Source organism: Asparagus officinalis, chromosome 3 (assembly GCF_001876935.1).
Source record: "Asparagus officinalis chromosome 3, Aspof.V1, whole genome shotgun sequence".
NCBI lineage: Eukaryota > Viridiplantae > Streptophyta > Magnoliopsida > Asparagales > Asparagaceae > Asparagus > Asparagus officinalis.
Window position 1 is genome coordinate 44161572 of NC_033796.1, and position 27107 is coordinate 44188678.

Consider the following 27107-nt stretch of genomic DNA (forward strand, 5'->3'; position numbering starts at 1 on the left):
AAGCTGCTTTGGATGATACATAATAAGAAGAACATTCTGTGGATTAAATGGATACATGGAAACTATTTGAGGCAGAACAATGTTTGGCAAGTGCAAAACAGAGAAAGTGACTCTTGGATGTGGAAACAAATTCTAAAAGTTAGGGATTTGTTAGCATTGAAGATTGACAATACTGATAATCTTCTTTCTGTCATCAATAGCTGCTGTACTGGTGATAAATTCAGCATTTCTGCTATGTATAAGAGATTAAACCAGCAGGTTCCTTCAACCTGCTGTACTGGTGATAAATTCAGCATTTCTGCTATGTATAAGAGATTAAACCAGCAGGTTCCTTCAACAGCAATATCAGGGACTATCTGGGGTGGTTGGCACTACCCTAAGCATTCCTTCATCTTGTGGTTGGCTTCCATCTCAAGGTTGTTAACTTAAGATAGATTGTGCAGAATGAGGATCCTTAATTCAAATCAGTATGTGCTATGCACTGATATCAATTAAAGAGAAACCTGTAGTCACTTATTCTTTGACTGTCAATACTCAGCGGCAGTTTGGAATAAAGCAATGGACTAGGTTGGCTTCAATTGGAAATCGTGTAGCTGGCATCATCTTTCATCCTGGTTTAGTATGAGCTTGAGAGAGACTGGTTTCAAAGCAAAGCTTAAAAGGATGGTTTTATCAGCGTCAGTTTATATGCTCTGGCAGGAAAGGAACCTTAGGCTTTTTCAGGGACGTGCACGAGATTCTGATACTCTCTTTCGTGCACTGAAGTTCAGCATATACTCTAAGCTTCTGAATGTAAAAATCCCAATTCATGTAAAGGAATATATTGAGAGACTGTCTTGAGGAATTGGAGCCATAACAAGCTCTAGTTGAATATTTAGAAATGTAATTCATTTTCATATTTGGTAATGAATAAAAATATTTTTATTGACAAAAAAAAAAAGGATTTTAGAGAGCTCATCATTAAATCAATTTGCTCAAGGTGTCATGCCATCCTGGCAATCTCTTCATGATTGATCATTAAATTAGTTCTTAATTAGAAAGAGTTATTATAAGCGAGTTTGGATCGAGTAAGTAGTGAAGTCAAACTTATGCATACAGCTAGCTGAATCAGATATATATTATACATTGCACAGAAGCACTATATAATATTCACAACAATTATCACGAAAAACAATACATATCTGCCTCAATTTTCCACGAAACAAAATTAAATTTGGGTATTTATTCGACAAGGAAAAAGAAACCATATGTGCAAGCGAATTACTGCATGGCCTTCATATTTCTGATCTGCTTTAAACTTTTTCTAGCTTTAATCACCAAATTATTAATATAAATAATCCCGTCAACTTTATCTCCATCATTTCGCCATTATGCCACCTAACCAATTGGTTCTTTTTTCCTTTCATTTCTCTATAAAATTAAAGCTACTCCTCCTCTTCAGAGACCTCAGAAAAAAAAAAAAAAGAAAGGGAAATGGGCTCCATTGCAACGGAGAAGCCTCATGCGGTTTTAGTTCCATGTGCAACCCAAGGCCACATAGATCCTATGCTCAAGCTAGGCAAGCTCCTTCACTTCAAAGGCTTCCACATAACCTTCGTCAACACCGAGTTCAACCACCGCCGGCTAATCCAGTCGTGGGGCCCGGATGCCGTCAAGGGCATCGAAGGCTTCCAGTTCGAGACTATCCCTGATGGCTTACCGCCTTCGGATGTGGATGCTGATGGAATTTGAAGAATACAACCCTCTACACAAAGAAAACTTTTATTGATAGAATAGAGAATACAATACTTGTTCTTACAAGAACACCTCACTTTCACACAACTCCTTTATTTTGGTGGACACTCACACAAGGCTACACTACACACTCAAGCTCTCAAGCTCACTTCTTGCTTGCTTAAATGAGAGCCCAAAACCCCTATTTATAGTTGCTTAAGAGGGCTAGGAAGTGTGTGGAAGAAACAATCCTAGCCATACATTATTACCACATTCTACACACTTCTTCTTTCTACATCCTTCTACAATTTTCTCTTAAAATATCTTTCTTCCATATTTGTTGAGAAGCTTCCATTGTATTGGGCTTAGATGAAATGGAATTGAGCTTTTATTTTCCTTGGCCTGAAAATAGATTGGGCTTTGTAATGGGCTGGGGTTGATCTTCAACACTCCCCCTCAACACCAGCTTTCATTTCTCACAAGTCCAAGCTTCTTCTTAAGCTTAAAAAATGTTTCTGTCTTTAGTGGCTTGGTGAAGATGTCAGCGATTTGGTCTTCAGACTTGCAATATGTCAGCATCACGGTCTTCCTTTTAACTTGATGTCGGATGAAATGATATCTTGTCTCTATGTGTTTGCTTCGTCCATGTGCTACCGGGTTTTTGGCAAGTGCAATAGCTGATTTGTTGTCGATGAGAATCTCTGTTGGTGCTTCTTGTTGGTGTTGCAACTCCTTCATTGGATTTCTAAGCCATATCGCTTGACATGCACCTGCAGATGCAGCAATGTATTCCGCTTCGCAACTTGATAGAGCAACAATTGACTGCTTCTTTGATGACCAAGAAAAGGCTGCTGATCCAATGCTGAACATGTAGCCGGATGTACTTTTTCTTTCATCCAAGTCTCCCCCATAGTCACTGTCGGTATAACCGACTAGTCTTGGATCTACACTTTGTGAGTAAAATAATTCTTCATTAATGCTTCCTTGAACATACCTGAGAATCCTCTTGGCCACCTTGAAGTGTTCTTGCCTTGGATCCTCCATGAATCTGTTCACCAGTCCAACCGCAAACATTATGTCGGGTCTTGTGATGGTCAGGTACCGTAGGCTTCCGACTAAGCTCTTATACAAAGTTGGATCAATAGAGATTCTTGGTGAGTCTCTCCTCAGCTTCACTCCAACTTCAACAGGAGTTGCAACTGGTTTGCAGTTGTTCATGTTGAACTTCCGAATGATCTCCTTTGCGTACTTTTTCTGAGAGATGAAGATTGCTTTCTCAGATTGCGACACTTCTACTCCAAGAAAGTATGACATTTCTCCAATGTCAGTCATCTCGAACTCCTTGATTATGTTCTTCTTGAACTCCTCGAACATTTTTGGATTGTTACCGGTGAAGATCATGTCGTCCACGTAGAGACATACAATCATAATGTCTCCATCCTTCTTCTTGGTATAGAGAGAGTGCTCATACGGACTCTGCTGGAATCCGTTCTTCTGGAAGTATGCATCGATTCTAGCATTCCATGCTCTGGGTGCTTGCTTCAGTCCATACAATGCCTTCTTCAGCTTATAGACCTTGTCTTCTTGATTCTTCATCACGTACCCAGGTGGTTGCTCGATGTAGACTTCTTCTTCTAGATAGCCATTAAGAAAGGCTGACTTCACGTCCATCTGATAGATCTTCCACCGGTTCTGTGCTGCCAATGCGATAATGAGTCGAATGGTGTCGATCCTCGCGACTGGTGCAAACACTTCTTCATAGTCAACTCCTTCTCGCTGGCTATAGCCCTTTGCAACAAGCCTGGCCTTGTACTTCTCGATTCCGCCGTCTTGATTTGTCTTTGTCTTGTATACCCACTTTACTCCAATGGGTTTATGGCCTTCAGGTAAAGAGGTGAGCTCCCATGTGTTATTTCTCTTGATTGCCTCAATCTCATCATCCATGGCTTTTCTCCACTTGTCTTCTAGAGCAGCTTCTTCATAGCTGACCGGATCATATTCTGCAAATAAGCAGAATAGTGTGTAGTCATCCATCATCTCGACAGGCTCTGTATCATCATACAGATCTCTTAGGCTTCTCATCCTCCTTGTTGCTCCCCCTGAAGAGCTTCCTTCACTTGAGATGGATGATGATTATGTCGGCGTCGATGTTGAGGTTGATGGAGATGGACTATTTGGTGGACTTTGTTCTGGTCTTCCAACCTCCTGCAAGTCATCATCATTATCTTCAAAGAACATACCTTTAATGTTTTTGTCTTCATTGGTCCATTTCCAATAATCTTCTTCATCGAACTCCACGTCTCTTGAAATGATCATCTTCTTTGTAACTGGATTGTAGAGCTTGTATGCTTTTGTCCTCCTCTCGTACCCAATGAATATGCACTTTTCTCCTCGATCGTCCAGCTTCTTTCTTTTCTGCTCTGGGATGTGTGCATATGCAATACACCCAAACACCTTCAGGTGATTGATGCTTGGCTTGATGTTGCTCCACATCTCCAATGGTGTCTTGAACTTGACACTCTTCGTTAGACATCGGTTGAGAAGGTAAACTGCACAGTCTACGGCTTCAGCCCAGTAAGTCTTCGGTAGGTACTTGCTCTTCAACATGCTTCTGACCATATTAAGAATGGTATGGTTCTTCCGCTCTGCTATTCCATTCTGCTGTGGTGTGTAGGCGGCAGTGAGTTGATGAATTATCCCGTACTGCTTGTTGAAATTGTTGAATGCCTTTGAAGTGTATTCTCCACCTCGATCTGATCGGAGCACCTTGATGTGGTACTCACTTTGCTTTTCTACCATCTCCTTGAATTCTTTGAATTTCTCCAGAGCTTCGGATTTCTCCTTCAAGAAATAAACCCATGTTTTTCTGCTATAATCATCAATAAATGTGAGAAAATACCTGTTTCCTCCAAGAGAGATGACTTCAAATGGTCCTGCAATATCTGTGTGGACCAATTGTAGCAACTCTGTTGCTCTTCTTGACTTTCCAACTTCAAAACTTCTTCTATGTTGTTTGCCCTTCATACAGCCTTCACATAGCTGGTTCGGATGGTTGATTTGCGGCAATCCTTTTACCATTTTCTCCTTCCATAGAAGATTCAGGCCACTGAAAGCGAGATGCCCGAATCGTAGATGCCAGAGCCAAGTCTCGTCTTTTATGATTGTCTTCAGGCACTTGACAGAGTCAGCATGAATATTTAAGGTAAACAGTCTATTTCTAGACATGTTCACCTTTGCAATAACTTTATATTTGTTTTTAATAGTGAGGGCAAGGTCTTTTAGATGTATATCATAGCCTCTTTCAAGGAGCTGACCTAGGCTCAAAATATTATTTCGTAATGCTGGAACATAGTAGACATCAGAGATGTACCTATTCTCGCCCGTCTTTGTCTGGATCATTATATTACCCTTGCCTTTTATTGGAATCTTTGACTGATCTCCAAAAGTGACATCTCCTTGTACCGTCTCATTCAGCTCGGTAAAAAACTCCTTGATGCCGCACATGTGGTTACTGGCACCTGAATCTAGATACCAGATATCATTATTCTTGCTTTCGCTCTCCTGGTATGTCAGCAGGACTGTTGAAGTGTCTGCCTGTTCTCTTTCTACAAAGGTACTTCTTTCTGCCACTTGATTTGATTTCTCCCAACTTCATAGCTGAGATGACCGTATCTCTTACATTTGTAACACTGTGGTTGAGATCTGTCCTCATGGTAACTTCTTCCTTGTCCTCGTCCTCGTGTGCCACAATCTCGTCCTCGATCGAATGATCGTTCACGATCTTTATTTTGATCTTGATTTTCATGGCCTCCTTGGTACTGTCTCCTACGACCTTGCTGGAAGTTTGAGCCACCTCGAAAGGAGCCTCTGCCTCTGTAGCCTCCACGTCCTCTTCGACTATCTTCTTTGATAGTCATCTTACTCTGCAAGGCTTGCTCTAGATTCTCCGCTTGATTTGAACTAATGTTTATATCTTGTTCATAAGCTTGCAGAGAACCTTGCAGCTCATCAATAGATACTTCGGAAAGATCTTTAGACTCTTGTATTGCCGGAATAATATATTTGAATTTAGAGTCTAAAGTCCTAAGTATCTTCTCCATAATTCTTACATCATTAATTGCTTCTCCATTTCTCTTCATTTGATTAGTTATTGTCTGAACTCTACTAAAATAGTCCGATATTGATTCTGTAGCTTTCATCTTCAAATTTTCAAATTCAACTCTTAATGCTTGGAGGCGTACCTTTTTGGCTCTTTCCGCACCTTGATAGGATTTTTGTAAAATCTCCCATGCTTCTTTAGAGGACAGGGCATTGGAAATCTTCTCAAACGCTGATTCATCTACGCCTTGGAATATTAGGAACAAAGCTTTTTTGTCTCTTTTTCTGACCTCCTTCAGCTCACTCTTCTGTGTGGCGGTGAGAGTTGCTTCTGCTGCAAGTGACTCTGGCTCAGTGTAGCCATTCTCCACGAGCTCCCACAAGTCTTGCGAGCCGAGCAAAACTTTTATCTGGATACTCCAGTTGTCATAATTGGTCTTCATTAGCTTCGGAATCTGTGGCTGGATCATATTCGCCATCTCGTACACGAGCACCTTCGATTGGCCCGGCTAGATCGAACCTTACTCTGATAACACTTTGATGGAATTTGAAGAATACAACCCTCTACACAAAGAAAACTTTTATTGATAGAATAGAGAATACAATACTTGTTCTTACAAGAACACCTCACTTTCACACAACTCCTTTATTTTGGTGGACACTCACACAAGGCTACACTACACACTCAAGCTCTCAAGCTCACTTCTTGCTTGCTTAAATGAGAGCCCAAGACCCCTATTTATAGTTGCTTAAGAGGGCTAGTAAGTGTGTGGAAGAAACAATCCTAGCCATACATTATTACCACATTCTACACACTTCTTCTTTCTACATCCTTCTACAATTTTCTCTTAAAATATCTTTCTTCCACATTTGTTGAGAAGCTTCCATTGTATTGGGCTTAGATGAAACGGAATTGAGCTTTTATTTTCCTTGGGCTAAAAATAGATTGGGCTTTGTAATGGGCTGGGGTTGATCTTCAACAGATGCAACTCAGGATGTTCCCGCGCTTTGTGATTATACCTCTAAGAATTGCCTTGAACCTCTTCGAGAATTATTGAAGAAATTGAATAGTGAGGTGCTGCCTGTGACCTGTCTCGTGTCGGATGGTTGTATGAGCTTCACTCTTGATGCTGCTGAAGAGTTTGGCTTGCCTGAAGTTTTGTTTTGGACTACTAGTGCTTGTGGTTTTATGGCTTATCTCCATTATCGCGATCTCATCGCGAGAGGCCTCGTGCCACTCAAAGGTACGCGCGCTACTATCTGTTATAAATTTCAGAGAAAATTGCCTCTAGTCCTCTATGTTTAGGAAAACTTGGTTCTGCCTTAAAAAAGTCAAAAACTTCTCCCATTCGACCGCAAAATTCATGCATCTTCAATCTTTATTTAATATTCTTGACGTACCAAGAATATTTAACAGACAGAGATAAGAGGGTGAGGGAATTGATATGTTGTAGACTTATTTTACGACTCATATAGAAGTGTTGTTTCAATTATAAAGGATTACTTGGTAAAAACACAAATAAAAAGCGTTGCAAGTCACGATTTATATTTGTGTCATTAGATGCAAAATGTAGTTCGGTTGATAAAAGGAGAACCCGCTAAATCTTAAAACAAAACACACGCAAATATATTTCACGCACGTCATGACACATATATTGTGACACATTCCCATATGTATAGAAAAATCTTCTTCACATATGCTTTACCTGCACCTGTGACTTTTATTGCACTCCATTTGTTTCCCACACGTGTCTTTCATGAACCCTCTTTACTCCTACTTTTCAACCATCAAGCACCATCTTTTCTATTTCACCGGTAACAAGTCCTATGTCTTTCCCCCTTCCTTCTCCTTCCCTTCCTTGGGTTGAGAAATATGATGGTTGAAGGGCCCGAATTGAAGCAAAGGTGAAGTGAGGCTGCGCGCGGAGGCAAGAGAGGTGGCGGCCAGGCGACCAACCTCATTAAAGGTGACAATTCATGCATAAATGAAGAAAATGCACCTGAGATCAAGCTCTCTAGCAGGCGAGGGCATCAAGGCGAGGAGCTTGGGTGGAGCTTGGGCACGGGCTGGACAGGCGAGTGAGTTCATCTGTGCGCTGAGGCGAGGAAAAGCTCGCCTGTAGGCGAGGGCGAGGTTGCCTGTAGGCGAGGGAGAGGTTGCCTACGCGAGGAGATTCGGAGCTCGCCTGATTTCTCGCCTGCTCGTGAGTGGAAGCTAGCTGGGAGAGCGAGGATCGCGATGTGAACGCATCTCCCTTGCGTGAATGTGATTTAGTTGGAGACATAGGGTTTCCCTATAAAAGAGAAACCTTGTTCTCCTTATCCCCTTTGAGCTTGAGATCGTGATTTTACAGAGTTGAGGAAAACTCTGTGGTGGCGGCTATTTTTCTTAGACTTGTGATATTTATTGAGAAGCCTTAAAGGCGATTCTCAGTGAGATTGAGTGGTGATTTATTCAGTTGAATAAATCACACGTGGTACTGTAGAAATTCTACAGTAATCTTGTTTGGTTCAAAAATCATTGTTTTCATTGTGATTGAATCTATTATAACTTTAATCGTTTATAATAAACTCAAATAAAAAGTTGATCTTTTTATAAGATCTCCTTATACAATAAAAATACAAAAGATACGACTCTTGTCAAACAACGCAACGGACGTTTATCACCCGCTGCTTGCATGGGAACTTTGCTTGTGTCGGGGACGTTAATATCCGTGGACCGTCTCGGATCAGATCAGGTTGACAGATTGATGATCAAAGCTCTTACTTCACGAAGGAAGTAATTGTTGCAGCGGTAATCTCGACCAAGCGAGATTACGGCTCTTCTCGAGATTTAAGACTAAGCTTAAATCTGAAGGAATAGGGGATGGGTCTCAGATCTCTCGAACTCCACTCTTTATGCACAGGAGATCGCCGAGTTTTGCTAACCCTCTGAAATTCGTGCTCCAATCTCTAATTCGACAGCACCTCGTCCTTTTGATTTCCAGCCCCCGAGAAATGAGCACCCGAGCTCGTATTTATAAGCTTCACAAGCGGGTATTTGGATAAGAACGAGAGATTCCTCCTTATCTTCAGTTAAGAACTGATTAACCATAGTATCAGATCAGTTGGGACACTCAGGAACAAACAAATCATGAAAGAAACCGTGAAAACCGAAAAAATTGACTTTAAGTCAAAATTGGCCGATTCGCCACTCGGTGGCTCGGCCTTGGGCCGAGCCATTGGCCCGACCGGATCGTTTTGACATGAAATCCACGGCCGCCAGAGCCTTTCTTAGTTTTCTTGGGTTTGACTCGTTCCGTCGTTTATGTGTATTTCATTGTTTCGTTGATCTGTATGTTGTTTTAGTGGCCGATGAGCGTGCGGACCACTTGGTGGTGGTCGGTGAGCACGCGGGACACTCGGAGCTGGCTGACGAGTGCACGGGCTAGTTGGAGGTGGCCGATGAGCACGCGGGCTACTTGGTTCACCGATTTGGTGGCTGATGAGCGTGCGAGCCACTTGGTGGTGGCCGGTGAGCACGCGGGCAACTTGGAGCTGGCTGACGAGTGCACAGGCCACTTGGAGGTGGCCGGTGAGCGTACAGGCCATTCGGTTTGTCGTTTCGCTTCATGTGTTCATCGGTGTCGGATAATCCTCTTAGACTTAGATAATGGCATTCATCACCTTCTCTCTCTCTCTCTCGAGCTGTGTATGGATATCTATAGGTATTTTTAGACGCCTACAGATACCCCCTTCAAAGTATTTCAGACTCATTCATTTATAGAGGAGTCTGGGATGCTTTTGATATGATAGGCCCCTACCTTCAGTAAGTGTCAAAGGACCTATGAACTACTTCAATTCTTGACTTCTTCAGCCTTCAGTCTATTCGGTGTTTTATCGAATAGATGAAGTTCTTCCGGCGCTGCGTTTATCGTCTGATCGTTGTCGAAGTCTTGAATTAAAGTTGATGTGTAAGTTTCTGAACTTAGTTCGTGTCATTGAGTTGACTTTGAACTGATCATCTTCATCGTGAATTCATATCTGATTGTAATTGAACTCCTTAGAATCATCTTTTGCCTTATTTTGGCGAAATTACTGATGCGTTGACCGGCATCGACCTTTACTGCAACGCGTTGACCAGCGTTAACACCGTTTATACTCACACGTTTGTTGGAGTCTACATAGTTTAAGCTCTTAAGGTATTGGAGCGTGGCGGTCCCAAATTTTGGGCTGCAGGACCAACTATTAAAATTTTTTCATCTGCAGATATAGATCTTATCCCGAAATCGTTAGATGCTCAAGTCACGAGACCAACTAATGAAGCTGATTCGTCAATGACTCGTATTTATAGAATTTTTAGTAAATTCTCAGCCATCAACGGGTTTGATTAGCCTTTACCGACTACCGTTTGAGTCAGGCTAGCATGCAGATTGTTTAAATCCATTCTGCACGTAATGTTGTGCTAAAAGAGTTAACTCTTTTAGTGCTACGATATTGAATACGTAGACTTCGTCTTTCTCCTATGAAAAGACTAAACAGCGACGTGTATCAGACGTAGACTTAGGATTTTTGGCAAATCCTCAGCCTTCAACGGATTTGACATGCCTTTACCGATTACCGTTTGAATCAGGCTTGCATACGGATTGTTTAAGTCTGTTTCACATGTGACGTTCTACTAAGAGGGTTAACTCTCTTAGTGCTATGATATTAAATACGTAGACTTCGTCTTTCTTACGGGAATAGACTACCCGACAATACGTGTTAGGCGCTGACTTATCCCTACTTAGGATTTGGAATAAAATTCCCCATGCGTGTAAGGTGCGGATTTTAACGTTATGAATAACAACCTGCCACAATATTAAATATGTGGACTTTTGTCCCTTTTACGGCAAAAGACTAATCGGCAACGCGTGTTAGGCGCTGACTTATCCCTACTTAAGGTTCTGGATAAAATTCCCCGCGCGTGTAAGGCGCGGATTGAAAATGTAGTGTCTTCTCTTGGGTCAAAGACGAACTCAAAATGGGAGAGAAAGAATTTTATATTCTATCTCCCAAAACCAAAGAGGAAGAATTTTATATTCTATCTCCAGTTACCAAGGAAACTCGAAGTGGGATCTCCACCCTAAGAATCCAGAAAAGTGAAACTAGGAGTGTGATCTTCACTCCGAGAATCGGAAAGATTCAAGCAATCCTAACTTTTATAGGATTGGTTGCTTAATCCAAGAAAAGAATTCCTCATTTATTGAGGTGAAATTCTGATTTCGGCCCTAACTTTTATAGGTTTGGCCAAATAGGAAAATGTGGAAGTCTTTCGTTTATCGAAAGGGTATTCCGATCTTGGTCCTAACTATTTAAAGGTTTGACCAAGATGGAAATTTGAGACGACCCTAACTGTTTAAAGGTTTGATCGTTCAATTTGTGGACCTCTCGTTCATGGAAAGAATCGAGAGGGGATTTTGGTTATGGTCTTAACTGTTTAAAGGTTTGACCAAGATAGAAATTTAAGACGATCCTAACTGTTTAAAGGTTTGATCGTTCAATTTGTGGACCTCTCGTTCATGGAAGGAATCGAGAGGGGATTTTGGTTGTGGTCCTAACTGTTTAAATGTTTGACCAAGATGGAAATTTGAGACGATCCTAACTGTTTAAAGGTTTGATCGTTCAATTTGTAGACTTCTCGGTCATGGAAGGAATCGAGAGGGGGTTTTGGTTATGGTCCTAACTGTTTAAAGGTTTGACCAAGTTAGAGTGGGAGTGCAAATCACAATAGGAGTATTGATTCGTACAAATCACTCAAAAGGGGGTTCCTGGTGTTAAGTGACAAATACTTAACACGAAGGGGTTTGATAATCGTTAATGATCAGGATATTAAAATTCTGAATACTATATCCGAACTCTAACAATGAGAATGTTGAGTGCATAGACATAGCAAGAGTTTGAGTGGGAGTTTCTTATTCATCACCTTCTTATAGTGACCGGGTTATCCCTAAGAATACACTATATAGAATTCTCTCGGGAACTTCCCGTTACATGAATTATCCACCCCCATCTTTCTTCGCAAAACTGGGTCTAACATTGCACTCAGTTGCATGACCGGATTATCCTTAAGAATATTACGTATAAAAATTCTCAGGTAACTTCCCGTCAAAGGTAGGAAATAGTTTAGACTCATATACCTATTGGAGTATCGGAAGGAGCAGTTTATAATCTTATACTTGTCGGAGTATGTCACCGTCATTCGGCTTATTCTAGCTTTATGGTGCCAGAGTCGATTAAAGCTTGAATCTTGTTCTGTAAACTAAAACAAACCTCAGTAGGATGGAGAACCCTCCTATGGTACACATAGTAATTTGGGTCCGTAATCATCTTAGCTCCCTCCTGATCTTTAATAGGTGGTAACTCAATTTCCCTGTTATTCAGGAGGTACTCGAAAATATCTGGAACTTCCTCATCTTTGAAAGAGTATACTTTTTGGAGTCTCGAATCTGGAGTCCTTTGCTGTTTTTGAGGTTGTTGTTGTGATGTCTGATTATCATCACCAGCAACCACAGGCATTGACTGTTGGCTTCTTTCGATCTTCTTCCTTCTGAGGAAGTGTCCGGCCCGCTCCCCGCGCACCTTTAACTCTTTCCAGTTGTTGGACGGTGCTATTCCTATAACTTCCAACACGTCCAAAGAGAGGTTGTTGTGACAGGTTTGGAGGATGAAGTCCTCTGTGATCGGATCTTGGCAGTTCATCGCCTTAATCCGGAAGCGCTTGACGAAGTCGTCGACCGTCTTGTCGTCTTTTTTGCTTCTCATCAAAGAGTGTCCTGATTGACACATTGGCGTCATTATCAAAGAAGTGAGCGAGGAACAGGTTCACCAAGTCTTCCCAGCTTTTGATGCTTTCAGACTTGAGACGACGGTACCAATCGAAGACGGGCCCACGAAGGGTGCTAACGAATGACCGAACCATCAGGGCTTCATTGCTAGAGATCATACCTAAGTGGGACTTAAAGTAGATCAGATGTTGAGTGGGCGAACCCTTCCCATCAAACGGCGTGAAGTTAATCAGGTTGAACTTCGCCGGGTATGCTATTGAATCCCACTCTCTTGGATAGGGACATGGAATGCCGGTCATTTTTACCTCTCGAGCAGACATTAGAGCATTGATTTTGCTCTCGAGATCTTTTATTTTCTCATCCTCGCTTGTATCGAGCCTAGGACGATTCTTGAGAGGAACAACGTGGTTATCCCTAATGTTATCATCATTGGTAGGACCACCATCAGCATTATTATCTTCCGTGGGACCACCCCCAGCATTTTGGTCAATAATGGGGTTATTATCATTGACGTATTCATCCACGTCTGAATCGCTTTCTGCTTGGTTGACATTGTCACGACGACTGGATTCACATATCTGATTTGACAATGCTCGGATTTATTGGTCGTGCTCTTCCTTCATCCGCATCATGGTCATTTCCAATTCGAACTTGAAGTTCTCTTTTTGCTTAGTCAAAACATCCTCGATGATTTTGGCTATTTTCTCAGTATTGATCATGAATGCTTCGTGGGATTGACCAGGGCTGGATACCATATTGTCAGAAACGACTACAGAGTTGGCATCTGACGTTTCGTCTTCTGAGGATAATCCTTGATTCATCCTCTGATAGTCTCTTTGTCTAACGGTTCTCGACCGTAAACGGGTTAGACGATGCGATATAAGAGGGTCAGAACTAGAGGGTTGAATTGACTTTCCTCTATCAGTCATATTAACTGTGACTGTGGATTGTTCAGGTCTGACCGCTTCCAGCTGGAGTCGAGACATCAGTCGAGCTATTCCCGAATTAACTCTTCTTCCTAGAGAAAAGTTGGGGGTTAGAACAACTTAGAACTATCGGGGACTTTCCCTTATCGACCATATTGATGGTAACTTCTGAGATTTCGTCATCTCGAACAGCCGATCGTTTCTTGCGGAAACACCTTGGTTTGGACTCGATCGTTCCGTTAGAGATCCTCTCGCATACCGAAACCCTCTGCGGAGCGGGCTTGGGGTAGCTACACGCTGATAATACTACCCTGATAAGTTTGACGCACGGGCAATAAAAGTCCATCTCCCGAGTATCTCTCTTTCGAGATCTGATCGTACCCCCAGTTCGATAGTACAAATCGTCGGCATAATTACTAGAGCAACCTATTGCGTGTTAGCATGACTTCTCAGGTGTAACATCATCGTCTGACGAACATGTTTCCTTCTGAGGACTTGTTTCCTTGATGGCGTTTTTAAGAGTCACACGCTTGGAGCCACGCTTGCTTGAGCACAAGACCTTAACGGGCTCTTGGGCACTGACTCGTAGTCCAATGCGGTCAGTTAAAAGAGTTCTCCCATTATAAAAGGGCTCTAAATTGTTGCGAGGGCGTGTGCGACCCCTAACTCGAGTGGTTGTTCAGGGTTCAGTCACTAGACCCAAGTGTTCTTTGATCAGAACCTTGCCTCAATTCTCGTGCAAAGGACCCAGGCGATCCACCATCCTCATCTTGAAACGGGACAAGTCTCCATGGTTGTGAGGCTTCACCAGAAGTGCAAGATTCATCGGGATAGGAATAGGAACCGTCGAAGACTCAAAACAGGCCGTGAGAGGTGAACAAGATGTAAAGCGAACCGAACCGGTTTTGTTCACCAAATGGTGGCTCGGTTTTGGCCGAGCCAGCCAGTGCTGGTTCGCGAGTTTCGAACGCTGTTCGACTCTTTTTTGGTATTGTTTTGGACTTTGGTTTCCATACTTGGCGTAGCTTTGGTGGCTTCTTGATCACCTCTTTTTGCTTCAGCTTCTGCGCTTCTCGCACGAGAATTCGTGCGTGCGCAATCAAGGCGCGACGCTTCTGAATGCGCTCCTCGAGGGTTGAGCGGGTCCGTTTGACTTGGATCCATTCATTCGCTATTGGTTTGGAGGAGAGGCCATTTATTTGCTGCTGGGGCACTCGGTGCCTTCCGCGTTTCAGATCCGCCTTATAGCCAATCCCGTCAACAGGCTCCAAAGCCTTAGCAAGTTGGTGCGCAAGTCGTTGATGCTGTCTTTGGCGTGCCCTCTTTGATAAAGTTGGCGTGCCTTCTGCAATTGACTCCTTGACGGAGGACGGGTCCAGATCTGTAGATCCGCGCTCGTTGGAGGCCGAAGGGGTATTACAAGGCTAGATTGCAACGGCAACGCAGGCCTTGATCTTCCTGCGCTTGTGAGGGGCAGAGGATCTGGAGGAGGAAGATGACAGATACTCCTTGAACTTCAGTTGGTCGAATTCGTACTCGACCACTTCTTCAACTGGGATCTGGATCCTTGGTTGCGGCACGACAGCTTCGGCAGCGAAGCTATTGGCTCCCACTGTGGCCGCCAGCTTGTTTGGTTCAAAAATCGTAGTTTCTATTGTGATTGAATCTATTACAACTTTAATCGTTTACAATAAACTCAAATAAAAAGTTGATCTTTTTATAAAATCTCCTTATACGATGAAAATACAAAAGATACGACTCTTGTCAAACAGCGCAACAGACGTTTATCACCCGCTGCTTGCGTGTGAACTTTGCCTGTGCCGGGGACGTTAATATCCGTGGACCGTCGCGGATCAGATCTGGTTGACAGATTGATGATCAAAGCTCTTACTTCACGAAGAAAGTAATCGCTGCAGTGGTAATCTCGACCAAGCGAGATTACGGCTCTTCTCGAGATTTAAGACCAAGCTTAAATCTGGAGGAATATGGGACGGGTCTCAGATCTCTTGAACTCCATTCTTTATGCACAGGAGATCGCCGAGATCTGCTAACCCTCTGAAATTCGTGCTCCAATCTCCAATTCGACAGCACCTCATCCTTTTGATTTACAGCCCCCGAGAAATGAGCACCCGAGCTCGTATTTATAAGCTTCACAAGCGGGTATTTGGATAAGAAGGAGGGATTCCTCCTTATCTTCAGTTAAGAACTGATTAACCATAGTATCAGATCAGTTGGGACGCTCAAGAACAAACAAATCCTGAAAGAAACCACAAAAATCGAAAAAACTTGACTTTAATCTAAACTGCGCCGACTTCGCCCACTCGGTGGCTCGGCCTTGGTCGAGCACCAACATGGTGGCTCCGGCCACCGAGCCACAAATGTGGCTCGGCCTTGCGGCCGATCCGCTGGCCAACCGGACGTTTTGACCGCGATCCGAGCCTGCAGAGGCTTTTTTGGTTTCTCGTTTTGACTCGTTCCGGTGCGTTTATATATCATTGTTTTCGCTTGACTCTGACAGCTGTTTTGTGCATAACGTGGGACCACTTCGTGGTGCCGCGTGCAGCAGCGTACACTCGGGAACTGTTCGTCGCTGACGCATTGCACGGGGCACGTGGCATGTCGGTCCAGACGATGCATGAGCAGTGAGCTACTTGGTTCACCGATTTGATGGTTGATGAGCGTGTGGGCCACTTGGTGGTGGCCGGTGAGCACACGGGCTACTTGGTTCACCGATTTGGTGGCTGATGAGTGTACGGGCCACTTGGTGGTGGCCGGTGAGCACGCGTGCCACTTGGAGCTGGCTGACGAGTGCACGGGCCACTTGGAGATGGCCGGTGAGCGTACAGGCCATTCGGTTTGTCGTTTCGCTTTATGTGTTCGTCGGTGTCGGATAATCCTCTTAGACTTAGATAATAGCGTTCATCACTTTCTCTCTGTCTCGAGCTGTGTGTGGATACCTATAGGTATTTTCAGACGCCTACAAATCTATATTTTATTTGTGAGATCTCAAGTTAGAGATTTTCTCTTTGTAAGTTTGTAATTTCTTATGGTTAAATAAAAAATTATTTGTGTGGTCCCGTGGACGTAGGCAAGTTTGTCGAACCATGTAAATCTCTTGTCTCGTCTCCTTTACTTATTCCTTTATCTGTGTATTCGCAATTAGTTTTATTGGTTGGTTTGAGTTTGGCGTAAACTTAAGCTAGGGTTGTTTTCTCTCGGGATTGATTTAGCTTCCATGACGGTGTGGTCGTTAACCTCGCTCCCAACAATTGGTATCAGAGCCCTTTATTCAGATTGGTGGTGGTAGAACTTCTGATCTGAGGTGGTGCTTGGTTATTAAGTGGTGCACAAGGTATTTGTTGAAATTTTCTGATAGAGGTAGTTTTACTAATACAAGCAGAGAATAACGTCTACCAGTAAAATAGTTAAAGTAAGAAAGTATGAGATCGAGAAATTCAATGGGAAGAATGATTTTTCCTATTGGAGGATGCAGATAAAAAATTCGTTGATTTCAGAGAAATTGCACAAGGCGATGGCAGGAAGAGAAAAGAAGCACAAAGATATATTAGATGAGGATTGGGAAGATTTAGATCTCGAAGCACGAGCGTCGATTATCCTATGCCTTGAGAAGGACATTGTTTTCTTTGTGGATAAAGAGAAAACGGCTACGGGCATATGGTCAAAGTTGGAGAGTACCTTAATAACGAAGAGTCTAACAAATCGGATCTATTTGAAATCCAAATTATATACTTGCAAAATAGAGGAAGGCTCATCAATCCGGGAATACATCAACAAGTTCGATAGGATCATATCAGATTTGAAGGATATTAATGTGACAGTAGAAGATGAGGATTAAGCACTTCTGCTACTTCTTTCTTTATCGAAGTCTTATGAGAACCTGGTACAAACATTAATACTTGTAGGTAACAATTTGAAGATGGATGAAACTAGAACGGCGCTTTTAGCGGATGATCTTTAGAAAATTGTAACTAGTGACATGGCTACTAGTGGTAACAAGGAACAAGCGTAAAGATTGTTTGTTAGAAGAAGGAGCAAAGAGCGAGGAAATGGCAAGGGAGAAAAGTCTAGATCGAAATTGAGACCTCTTGCGGGAAGACCGTATTTCAAATGCGGTGAGCTTGGGTATTTCAAGGTCGGTCCTAACAAGAGAATAGGTGGGAAAAAAATAACAATAAAACCGAGAGGAGAGAAGGAAAGGAAGAGGTGAGTTACGTCTCGGAGGAAATGAGGGATAAAGAATGCTACGTTGTTACGGGTGGCGAAGATATCTCTAATAAGTGGATTCTTGATTCGGGTTGCTCTTACCATATTTGCCAAAATAGGAAGTGGTTTACTACCTATAGAAGTATTAATGGTGGAACCATATTGATGGGGAATAACCAAGTTTATAAAACGGTGGGGCTTGGCAATATCAAAATTAGGATGCATGATGGAGTGGTCAGAACCCTAATAGACGTGAGGCACGTTCCCGACTTGCGGAAGAATCTTATCTCAGTTGGTGCTTTGGACTCTGGTGGTTACAAGATAGTAATAGAGAACGGAGTAAAGAAGGTTGTTCAGGTTTCTTAGTAGTGATGAATGGTATTTGTCACGGTAATCTATATACTCTCTCGGGTACAACAATGACAGGAGATGCAGCGGTTGGAACTGATGGAAGTGATGGAGATCCATGTGAGCACACTCGGTTATGGCATAGGCGGCTTGGGCACATGTTAGAGAAGGGTCTAGATCTGCTTAGTAAGGAAGGTTTGCTGAAGAACATGAAGAAACCTTGCATAGACTTTTGTGAGAATTGTGTGTATGGAAAGGCGCACATGGTTCAGTTTCCGAGAAACAAGCACAAGGGTAGAGGTATATTAGACTATGTACATACAGATGTTTGGCGTCGGCTCAAACAACTTCCAAGGGTGGTTCCAGTTATTTTGTCTCGTTCATAGACGATTATTATAGGTATGCTTGGTTTTATTTTCTTAAGCATAAGAATGAGGTATTCGAGACATTCAAGAAGTGGAAAGCAATAATTAAGAACAGGACAAACAAGAAATTGATGACACCAAGATCGGATAACGGTACAGAATATACACAGGGTGCTTTCAAGGAGTTCTGTGATCAAGAGGGTATTGCTAAACACTGGATAGTCAGGTCTACACCAGAGCAGAATGGAGTCGTAGAGAGACTAAATCGTACACTGCGGGAGAAAGCAATGAGTATGCGATCATATGCTGGTTTGGACAAAGAATTATGGGTAGAAGCTGTTTTTATAGCTTGTTACATAGTGAATCGTTCTCCTTATTTAATCGTTCTCCATATTAGACATCAGATGGTGATGTACCCTATCGGGTATGGTTAGGGGAGCATGCAGATTATGATAGGCTTAGGTTTTTTGGATGTACTGCCTACTATCATGTCAACGAGGGAAAGCTTGACGCGAGGGCCAAGAAGGCAATATTCTTAGGGTATGCAAAGGGCGTAAAAGCTATCATCTTTGGTGTACAGAAGATTCTAAATTTTTGATCAACTGAGATATTACCTTTGATGAGAAATCCATGATTGCTAGAGCATCCAAGAATGTTGGTGTTGGGATTGTTAGGACCTCAAAGTCCCAGCTGATCGAAATAGAACCTAAAGACCAACCAGGTTCTAGTCATGTTCAAGAGGAGGATTGTGAAGATGATGAGCTTTAACAGGAGGAGGTTCAGCAAGAAAATGTATATGTATTATAACAACAGCAGCTCGAAGATAGTTTCGCTTCCACTAGGTCAAGGTGAGCATACAAGCATATTTAGAACATGGGGTCAGATTCTCCTTTGAAACACTATGGTAGGTAAATTTGGTTAAGTACGCACTCTCGGTGGTGGATGATGAGTTGATCACCTTCAAAGAAGCTATTCGGGACAGGGATAGTGAGAGTTGGTTGGCTACGATGAAGGAAGAGATGGGATCTCTCCGGAAGAACCAAACATGGGAGGTGGTTCCAATGCCCATAGGGAAGAAAGCTATAGGTTGTAAGTGGGTGTACAAGAGAAATGAGGATCCTTCCGAGCTCGGTAGTATAAGGATAGGCTAGTGGCTAAGGGGTTTGCACAAAGAAAGGATGTGGATTACAATGAGATATTTTCTCTGGTGGTAAAACACACTTCTATTCGGGTGCTATTGAGTATTGTTGCTCATAGAGATCTTGAGCTGGAACAACTTGATTTCAAAACGACCTTCTTGCATGGAGACTTGGAGGAGAAACATCTATAAACATCAGTCTGAGGGTTATGAGGTTGAGAATAAGGAGAATCAGGTATGTCGCTTGAGAAAATCACTTTATGGATTGAAACAATCTCCTCGGTAGTGGTACAAGCGATTTGCTCCTTCGTGCTACAGCATGGGTTCTCCAGAAGCGATTATGACTGCTTTGCCTATATTCGGAAGCTTCGTGGAGGTGATTAAATCTATCTTCTTTTGTATGTAGATGACATGCTTATTGCTTCGAGAAGCAAGGTGGAGATAGATATTGTGAAATCTCAACCTGGTAAAGAGTTTGAGATGAAGGACATGGGCGCTGCTAAAAAAATACTGGGAATGGAGATTAGAAGAGAGCGGGCAAATTGACGAGTGTTCTTGAGTCAGAAAGGCTACATTGAGCGGGTTATCGTAAGGTTTGGGATGCAAAGTGCTAAGTCGGTGGTAACTCCATTGGCTTCACACTTCAGGCTCTTAAATAAATAATCTTCCACAACAGCAAAAGAAAAGGCACACATGAAGCATGTACCTTATGCTAATCAGTTGGTAGTTTGATGTACGAAATTGTGTACACATCCAGATAATTCACAGGCAGTCAGTGTTGTCAGTAGGTTCATGGTGAATCCGAGAAAGGCATATTAGGAAGCAGTGAAATGAATCCTGAGATACTTGAAGAGTACCGCTGATATGGGTTTGTGCTTTGGTGGAGATACATGTCAGATTGATGGATTTGTAGACTCCGATTATGTGGGCGATCTAGAAAGACGACGATCTACTACTGGTTATGTATTCAGAATATATGACGCTCCACTTAGTTAGCGATTGATGTTACAGGCTACAGTGACACTTTCTACTACAGAGGCTGAGTACATGGTCATGGTAGAGGGAGTGAAGTAAGCATTGTGGTTGTGTGGTCTACTAGACGATTTGGGGATTAAGCAGGATTGTGTAAACTTGTGGTGCGATAGTAAGAGTGCGATTCATTTAGCTAAGAATCAAGTTTATCATGCTCGTACCAAGCATATGAATGTCAGGTATCATTTTGTGTGGAATGTCATAGAGGAAGGTGATATTTCTCTCATGAAGGTGCACACAAATGAGAACCCAATAGACATGTTGACCAAGGTGGTGATAGGTAGCAAGTTTCAATATTGCTTGGACTTGCTTAGTATCAGCACATGTTGATCTGCCCAAGAGGGCAACAAGCAGAACTACGACTAGCTTGATCCCGGTCAGAGGGTACGTAAGCAACCATGGTATAATGGTACAGCTGGTTTGGTCTGGTTTGGCCAGGTTGATGTTTGCGGTGGTCTTCTAGTGTTCGCATAAAATTTAAGATTTATCAAATGATGTACGAGGTGGAGAATTGAAGAAAACGCACCTGAGATCGAGCTCGCCTGCAGGCGAGGGCGTTGAGGCGAGGAGCTGGGGCGGAGCTTGGGCCCGGGCTAGACAGGCGAGGGTGTTCGTCTGTACGCTGAGGCAAGGACGAGCTCGCCTGTAGGTGTGGGCGAGGTCGCCTGCGCGAGGAGATTCGGAGCTCGCCTAATTTCTCGCCTGCTCGTGAGTGGAAGCCAACTGGGAGAGCGGGGATCGCCATGTGACCGTAGCTCCCTTGCGTGAATGTGATCCAGCTAGAGACCTACAGTTTCCCTATAAAAGGAAAACCTTGTTTTCCAGATCCCCTTTGAGCTTCAGATCGCGATTTTACTGAGAAGCCTTAAAGGTAATTCTTAGTGAGATTGAGCGGTGATTTATTCAGTTGAATAAATCACATGCGGTAATGTAGCAATTCTACAATAATCTATATTTCATTTGAGAGATCTCAAGTTTGAGATTTTCTCTTTGCAAGTTTGTAATTTCTTGTGGTTAAATAAAAATTATTTGTATGGCTCCCCTGGACGTAGGCAAGTTTGTCGAACCACGTAAATCTGTGGTCTCGTCTCCTTTACTTATTGTTTTATCTGTGTATTCGCTATTGTTTGTATTGGTTGGTTTGAGTTTGGCGTAAACTTAAGCTAGGGTTGTTTTCTCTCGGGATTGATTTAGCTTCCACGGCAGTGTGGGCGTTCCCTTGCTCCCAACAATAAAGATGAAAAGTTTGAGACAAGGTAGATTCAAAGGTAACAATTTGATAAACTAATGTCAAGAAATTCAGCAAAACAAATAATAAATAATAGCCAAATATATTCTGACAAAAAATATACTCTAACAAGTTAAACAAACTTAACAATTCTTAGCTAAAGGTTAAAAAGCTGACAGAACGGTACAAATAATAGCTAAATATGACAAAATTATGCTAATGCGAACGTTAAATGCAAAGGTAATTAACAATTAGTAGTTATTTTGAAGTAAGTGAACTTTTCATTTGTCATTAAACGTTCAAGTACAGAACATGCCCCCCACCGCATAGATGAGTTAACAAAATCCCAATGTGGGAACCAAAAAAGAAACAGAGAACTCTTTTTCTCTAGAATAAAGAAACATAAATCTCTAAAGCATATAAAGCCCTGATAAACTAAAAACTCAAAATTAAAGGAACATTGCCCCGTTCGCCGTTCGCTGACCAGCCAGTGAGAGCGCCATCAACCGCGTAGCCACCCTCATGCACCCTCCCCCTTGCAGTTGGGACGCAATTCTTTAGACAGTCGATTCTTGATTTAGTACTATAGTATTCAAATCAGGCTCAAAAAACTTGCAACATATTTGATGAAAAATATTAAAAACTTGTAACATATTTGATGAAAAATATTAAAAGATCATATTGATCACAATATGCACTACAACAAAAGTTGTAAGTTATGATATATTTTTTGTTTCTAAGAAGTATATTTTTGTATCGCAAAAATGGAGCGTGACAAATACCAAAAGTGTGAGTAGAACATGTGCGGAGAGTGTCTTTCTACATATATGAGAATGTGTCGCAAAGCTTATAACACATACATGTGTCATAAACTCATGACGCATATGTGTATTGCAAAACTCACGATACATATATGTGCTGAGAGTGGTGACACGTACATGTGCCACAAAACTCATGATGCATACATGCATCAGGAGTGGTGATGCATAGTTGTGCCTAAACCATAAAAATATAGAGTAGCACCATTCAACATTGTAACTTTCCTAAAGGTTACATGTGTAGATTTGGCGAAGGATTTGGTGAAGAACAGGTTTTAAAAGCAGGGAGTTGTTTTTGGCGGTGTGCGGTCAACTGCGGTGCAAGGCCGGTCAATGAATTCGTGCACGGACCCAGGGTTTGATTCTGGGCTTGGTGCAGTCGACCACCCAAACCCTGTAATTGATTATGGGCTATGTCGTTGGTGCGGTCGACCGTCACGGTCGACCGTCAGACCCTGTAATCATTTACTGCATTCTGTCGTTTGTCACGATCGACCGTGGCAATCGACCACATATCGGATCAGGCCCAGATTGTTGTTTCCTGTTCTGTTTGGGATTAGTGTTTGATATAAATTAAAACACACGTTTTAGGGTTTCTTTGGGAACAGAATAGGGGATATTTGGCGCACAGAAAAGAGGTATTTTCTAGAGCTATTGGTTAGGGTTTTGTTTGAGAAATTAAGAGCTTTGTTAGTGAGATTAATTAGTGAGTTTGAGTGATTTGTAATCTCAGTTTATACTCTCCTTCTCTATTAGTGAAAACCCCATCCTTTTCTTGCCCTGTGGACGTAGGCAACTTGCCAAACCATGTAAAATTGATGTGTTTGTGTTTGTGATGTTATTTTGATTTGTTTCATCTTCTCTCTCGGGGTTTGGTTTGGTTCCTCGAAACACAACAATTGGCTTCCGCGCACAACAAGTGGTATCAGAGCTCGAGCTACGCTTGGGCTAATTGGAGGAGTAGATCACTGTGGAAGTTCATCTAGTGCTTCGATGGTGATAAAGGTAGGATTTTTATTATTGTGGATCTCGTTTTCGTCGTGTGGGGTAAGATATTTCGGAGGCTCTTGTTAGGATTTTAGTTGGAGGTAAAAATCTCTCTTTTTAGTTTGGATCTATTCTTCGTTTGTTTCGCATTGGTTTGGTGGTGCTTTGAAAAAGATGGCCGAGAAAGAAGAAGTTGTGGAGGGTACTTTCGGTGTGAAGACTGTCCAAAGTTTGAATATCCACTCTATGAAGATAGGCGTGGAGAAGTTTAATAGAACAAACAATTTTAGTCTTTGGAGATGTGAAGTATTGGATGCGCTCAACGTGCAAAATTTGTAGGATACATCGGAGTTAGACGGGAAACTGAACGACGTTGAGGAAAAGGTTTGGACGAAGATGAATCGAACGACATGTGGTGTGATTAGATCTTATTTAACTTAAGATTTGAAATATGATGTGATCAATGAGACTTCAGCAAAGAAGATTTGGAAGATCCTTGAGAGCAAGTATTTGACTAAGAGTGTGAAAAATCACTTGCATTTGAAGATTAGTCTTTACTGCTTCCACTTAAAGAAAGGAACCTACATTGGTGATCACATGAACTACTGCATGAACCTTCTTACGGATTTGGCGAATGTAGATGTTATGGTTGAAGATGAGGACAATGCGTTGTTGTTGTTGAGTTCCTTGCCTGACGAGGAATATGAGATATTCGTCCTTACTCTGATTAATGGGAAAGCATCTCTTTCGTATAGTGAGGTCACCGCTATACTTGTGAATTATCAGCTTCGAAAGAAGGATAAGAAGAATTCAATTGAGCCGGTAGTGGAGGCATTGGTCGTAAGAGCAAAGAGTCCAAACCGAAATAGGAGGTTGCAGTTTAGAGGGGAACATCCTGGAGTCCATATATACTTGTGAATTTGTACTATTCAGAGATGCATCCTCCAAATATTATTTCGTCGAGGTGGAGAATTGTAGATTTAGCGAAAGATTTAGTGAAGAGCAGGTTTTGGAAGCTGGGAGTTGTTTTTGGCGGTGTGCGGTTGACCGTGGTGCAAGACCGGTCGACTGAATTCGTGTACGGACCTAGGGTTTGATTCTGGGCTTGGTGCGGTCGACCGTCGCGGTTGACCAACCAAACCTTGTAATTGATTATGGGCTCTATCATTGGTGCGGCCGATTGCCGTGGTCGGCCGCCAGACCCTGTCATCATTTACTGCATTCTGTCATTTATCACGGTCAACTGTGGCAGTCGATCGCGTATCGGGTCAGGCCCAGATTGTTGTTTCCTGTTTTGTTTGGGATTGATGTTTGATATAAATTCAAACACACGTTTTAGGGTTTCTTTGGAAGCAGAATAGAGGATATTTGGAGCACAGAAAAGAGATATTTTCTTGAGCTATTTGTTAGGGTTTTGTTTGAGAGATTACGAGCTTTGTTGGTGATATTAATTGGTGAGTTTGAGTGATTTATAATCTTAGTTTGTACTCTTCCTCTCTATTAGTGATAACCCCATCCGCTTCTTACCCCGTGGACGTAGGGAACTTGCCGAACCACGTAAAATTGGTGTGTTTGTGTTTGTGCCGTTATTTTGGTATGTTTGGTCTTCTCTCTCGCGTTTGGTTTGGTTCCTCGAAGCACAACAATTGGCTTCCGCGCACAACAACATGGTGTTGTTTGGTTTATACACTATCATATATGTTTAGTTATCAATATACTTCAAATTTAAGACATTATTTTAACCCATCAATATATCCTTACACCATCAATGTGTGACTATTAGTCTTTTTCAAGTTTATTTTATTTTATATCTAATGATACAAATATGTGTTATGATTTGTCACGCTTTTTATTTGTGTCACTATTATTTAATCATTTGCAAATAAAATGATACTTTTATATGTATCAGAAAACAAGTGTGGACACATACGACTTTTGTTGTAGTGATATATGTTTATTTCCTATATGCAGATGTGGAAGATCTCACCAACGGATATCTTGACACTCCTGTCGATTTCATCCCAGGGATGAGAAAACTTCGCCTCAAGGATTTTCCTAGTTTCATTCGGACTACTGATCCTAATGACATCATGCTCAATTTCATTCTCCGGGAAACAAGCAGAGTATCAAGGGGAACCGCCATCATCCTCAACACTTTCAACGATTAGAATCTCCAGTTCTCAAGAAAATGGCTTCATTCCTCCCTCCAATCTACACAATTGGTCCTCTCTTCTTACTAAGTCACCAATTACCAACTAATAGCTCGGTCAATTCCTTAAGCTCAAGTCTTTGGAAGCAGGACACAACTTGCATTGGTTGGCTTGATGATAAAAAGTCCGGCTCGGTTGTGTACGTTAATTTTGGGAGCATAACGGTTATGTCCAATGAACAGATGGTGGAATTTGCTTGGGGATTAGCAAATAGCAGGTATGAGTTTTTGTGGGTAATCCGTCCTGATTTGGTTAAGGGTGAGAACTTAGTTTTACCTGAAGAGTTCTTGGTGGAAACTAGAAAGAGGAGCTTATTAGCAAATTGGTGTGATCAAGAGGCAGTGCTATCGCACCCTGCAATTGGAGGATTCTTGACACATAGTGGATGGAATTCGACATTAGAGAGCATCGGTACTGGTGTACCGATGATATGTTGGCCGTTCTTTGCTGAACAACAGACAAATTGTCGATATGTTTGTACCGAGTGGGAGATTGGGATGGAGATAGATAATATTGTGAAGAAAGAGGAGGTTGAGGAGCTAATAAGGGAGTTGATGGGAGGGGCGAAGGGAAAAGAGATGAGAAGGAGGGCGCTGGAGTTAAAACAGAAGGGAGTGAAGGCTGTGGAGAAGGATGGTAGTTCCTTTATGAACTTGGAGAAGTTGATCAAAGAAGTGTTACATAAAAAAAAAATAATCTGATTCGTCGCTAAAGAAGTTGTTCCTTTCGAATCACAATCGTTGTTCATGATTTAGTTTGGATGTATCTTCATTCGTGATTGGTACTGGATGTATCTTTGGTTAATTATATGTTATTTTAGATGATCAAAGAAGTGTTACTTGTTGAATGCACATCAACAAGAAGCTCTATAAGCCACATTATGAAAAAGAACCTTCACAAGCAAGATTAAAGAATGTGGTGTGTGTTATTCTGGTGAAGATCCTTCAACATTTAGCAGAGCTGTCGACTGACCAGTCACCTGTCAGAAGAGCTGACTTATTTGCAAACCGGCTATAGGAATCTATGTTTGACAGCCGACTAGCTAATTGATTAGCTGACTGATTGAGTAGGTTAGGTCATTTTTGGTCTAAAATTAGAATTCTACTCTAATTGGGATAGGATTTGTTTGGAATACTATATATATAAGGGTTTTCGTCGGAATCGTAGAGTCAAAAAATAGAACTTCATGTTAAAAAAGAGAGAAATATTAAATA

The 27107-nt window shown here is 42.1% G+C and overlaps 1 pseudogene; it reads left to right on the forward strand.

Moving 5' to 3' along the window:
- LOC109835029 lies at positions 1474 to 26594 on the forward strand (annotated as a pseudogene).